Source organism: Balaenoptera borealis, assembly GCF_965194805.1.
Source record: "Balaenoptera borealis genome assembly, chromosome: 1".
Taxonomy (NCBI): Eukaryota; Metazoa; Chordata; class Mammalia; order Artiodactyla; family Balaenopteridae; genus Balaenoptera; species Balaenoptera borealis.
Genome location: NC_138860.1, coordinates 109,123,509 through 109,127,411, shown reverse-complemented (window position 1 = coordinate 109,127,411; position 3,903 = coordinate 109,123,509).

Here is a 3,903-nt window from a genome sequence, read left to right as displayed (position 1 = left end):
GAGCATGCTGGTGACCGTTCTCATCAGTTCTTTATTGAAGAGCTCACATGCTTGCGCTCAAACCATATAGTAAGGGGATGAATGTGGGGAGATTGCATGGCTTCTGACTCCCTACATTGGCCTTGAGGGTATGCCAAGTGGATGCTCTCTCTTGCTCACTAATTCTCCCTCTTCTCTCCTCTCACCCCTTTAAAGCCCTTTCCCACGTGGGTTCCCAGCACCATCCCTATTCCCTTCCTACTCCCACAAGTTCTCCCAGAAATTCAACACCCTCGCCAGAATAATGGAGCCGCTGTATTCTCTCCTTGTGTCCAGAAAAGTCCACAATGTGGGCCTCATGCATCCACTAGATGTTGTGGCTTTTTCCTTCTATGGGCTTTTTGCTGGTCCACCGAATGCGCTCTCAACTAGAGCCCACTGGAGCTCCAGAAAACATGCTCCCCCTCTTCCTTTTCCCAGGAAGCTGTCCTTTGGAAGACCTGGTACGTAATCTTTGGTACAGATTCCCATTTCTCCTTATTAACAGACCTTTGACATTGTTTCTTGAGAATGAACCTGGCTTTATATGTTCCCCTGCATTACATTCCTTACATTCATTGGCATGGATGGCACCAAATCGAAATCTCTTCTTTCTCAGATGAAACTCAGCCTCTTTGAAAATTAACTCATGGACATGGGTTTACAAGTTGACCCTTGAACAACATGGGAGTCAAGGGCACTAACCCTCCCGCTTAGTCAAAAATGCCCGTATCACTTATAGTCTGCCCTCCACACCCATGGTTCCACATCCGGGGATTTAACCAACCTCAGATCGTGTAGTACTGTAGTATTTACTATTGAAAAAATAAAAGCATGGATAAGTGGACCTGTGCAGTTCAAACCCGCATTGTTCCAGCGTCAACTATGCACATGTGTGGTGGGGTAAGACGGCTCCCCAAATTTCTCCCTGACCACAGAGTTGGGGTGTAGAGGTGGAAGGACTTGCAAGTAGTTTTCACCGTGCACCAGCACGAACGGCACTGCTGGGGATGAGGGGCCGTGCCCTGTGCACACTCAGTATGTTTTCACACAAGTCCTTTAGTCTCTGTCTTAGGTTGGGTCCCCCAGAAACAGACCCCGAGACAAGGATTTAAGTATAATTAGTTTATCTGGGAGATGATCTCAGGAAACGCCAATAGCGGAATGAAGGTGTGAGACAGGAAAGGGAAGGAAGGAAGCTAATGTGTGTGCAGTGGACCCCCCCGGGCTCAGTCCTCCGCCAAACTCTGGGAGACTGTAAGGAACTTACATCAGAAGTGTCCCACCCAAGGGGCGGGGAAGACGGGTATTTATTCTTCTCTGTTACTAATGGCACGCTACTCTGGGAGGGATGAGCTCCCTCAGCATTTCTGGCAGGCCCCGCCCTCTGTTAGAAACCACAGAAAGCCCTCCGTGCAGAGTCATAGGTGCTCGCAGTCGGAAGCCGATAATAGCTTGCATTGGTGCAGAGGCAAAGGGAATGGGCAGGCCACTCACTGCCCCGTCTACTACTGCTCTATTCAAAGATATGAGGAGAAATACACTTCTATACTTTACTGGTCTGTGACCCAGAAATGTAGAGACCTCTCCTTTCCTTTGGTCAGAACCTGCTCCGTGCAGTTTGCTGGTGTGGTTTTTTGAAATGAAAGCCCTCCCTACCCCCATGCCACAGAGAAGGATGTAGCAAGGAAGAAGGAAGACTGGCTGGGATACTGGGCCGTTTATGATCGTCGGTCTTTGTTTTGGTAGCTCCTAAGAAGGTGGCTAGTACCTGTTTAATGAAAATCAGTATTTTCTAAATGGAACAATAAATTAAAAATTGGGATTTGAATCAAGAACCCCTGATCTCAAGAGAGGTGCTCTTTTCATTTAGTTCCACCTTTCCCTCATTAGGGAGTCCCCGAGCCGAGGAGGCTGGGAACAGTAGTTGCCACCAATGATGGCAACGAAAGGGTTCCCTCACTGGGAATTCTCGGCCCTGACTGATAATGGCTTTTGTGTGTCTAGGACTGGGATCTGTAAATTGGCCTGCCAACCTAGCCAGAATGCTAAACCCCACTCCATTAAGGGCCATTCAAATCAACCAAAACGTCAACACTCTTAAAAACGGATCTATTAATAATTCAAATGCTTTAGTAACAATACAAGCGTTTTCTCACATTATATTAGAAAATGTGACAATGTTTGCCCATATTTATAATTGCGCTGGCTTTCTTTTTCAGAAATAGTATGATTGCTAAGCACTGACACATTTGTTTCTGCACTGAATAGTCTGATTTGATGAAAATTTCCCAAAGCCCATAGCTCTTATTTCAATAAAGAAAATTTGTCTAGGAAAACTGTGAATTCATCCCAAGAAAAAAGAAGTTAGTTTTAGCATAGGATTAGTGGTGTTTAGGTGTTTTTGTTTCTTCTAGTTCTTTGATAATTTGTTATGGGCAGTAACTTTCTAATCAGGACTCATTCTGTTGCACCGGCTGTAACAGGTACTAAAGTTTCCATGCTGTGGATCTGCACACACATTATGTGCACATGCACATGCATTTACACACTTACTGTATTCATTCATCCATTGGACAAATACTTACTTGCTGATCCATAAATTTGTCACTAAATGTATAAACTTATTTGAAGGCCTACGATAAGGTAACTGCTATGCTAAAAAGGAGAGCACAGACCTCGTATTAGGAAAGACCTTAATTCAAATCCTATTAGTTGCCTAAGACTGAATAAGTGAGTTCAACCCTTCAAATTTCAGTTTCTAAATCTGTCAGATTGTGATAAAGAAAACTTATCTCATGATTGATGAGGGTTAAATTAGAGAAGACATGTGAGTAAATTAATATTTAATTCTATGGATGACGCTATGAGATTGATATCATTATGCACATTTTTGTAGAGGAGGCAAGCAGGATTCTCCCAAATATGATTCTCCCCAAGTTGCACAGAATGGCATCCATGTAGTTAAAACAGGAGGCCACGTTCTGATTTATATACCTGACATCTTGCTCCACAGTTTTCAGGCTTATACAGAAGTAACAGGAAGCTTCCTTTTATCTCAGGTGGCACTACAATTGTCCTTATCAGGTAAGAGACATAGAATCTCTTTTTTTTATCAATTAACTACTCATTAAGGTTAGCAAACTTTCATTGATTGGTAAAGGAGTATGTGGCTAGTTAAGGGGGCAGTAGCAACTTAACTGCAAAGCAGAGGATGCCTAACAATTTCCCTGAAAGTATTTTCATTTATTTCCATTGGGTTTTATTAAACATCCAGCATTACAGCTTAGGAAGGCTGTTTAAATATTCGAGCGGGAATTGATTGTGTGTTTTGACATAGTTGTGCTTTTGCAGGAGTATCAATGATCATATGGATTGTTTGTCCGTTTGATGAACTTCTTGCATGAGTGGTGTTGACAGTCAGACTGTTCCTTCAAGAGCATGTTTGGCTCCACCAGCGTCCTTTTGTAATATATTAAGGTAAATATTTTTCTTTGTGTGTGTGGGAGCACATTTCTAAAATCACAAAGGAAGGTGGTGGGAATATATGATTTTCATATACAAATATTTATTTTACAGACAACATTTCAGAAACATTTAGTGCATACAGCTAAGTAGATCTATATATTGATTAGGCTGGCTTGTTCCCAGGGCAGGAGAACTTGATTCATCTCCTGTAAATTCACTACTCTCTTTAGAGTTTCAGGATCTTCACTGACAGCGTTTCTCCCAGGGTGTTAAGGCCTTTGCCACCTACATAGGCATGGGTAAAGAAGAAAAAAACAGGAGAGGAAGACAGCAGCATGAACAGAATATTTTGAAGATAGAATTACAAAGCATAAAAAATGTTTACCTTTGATATCTTTTGTATAAGAAACCTCAGGA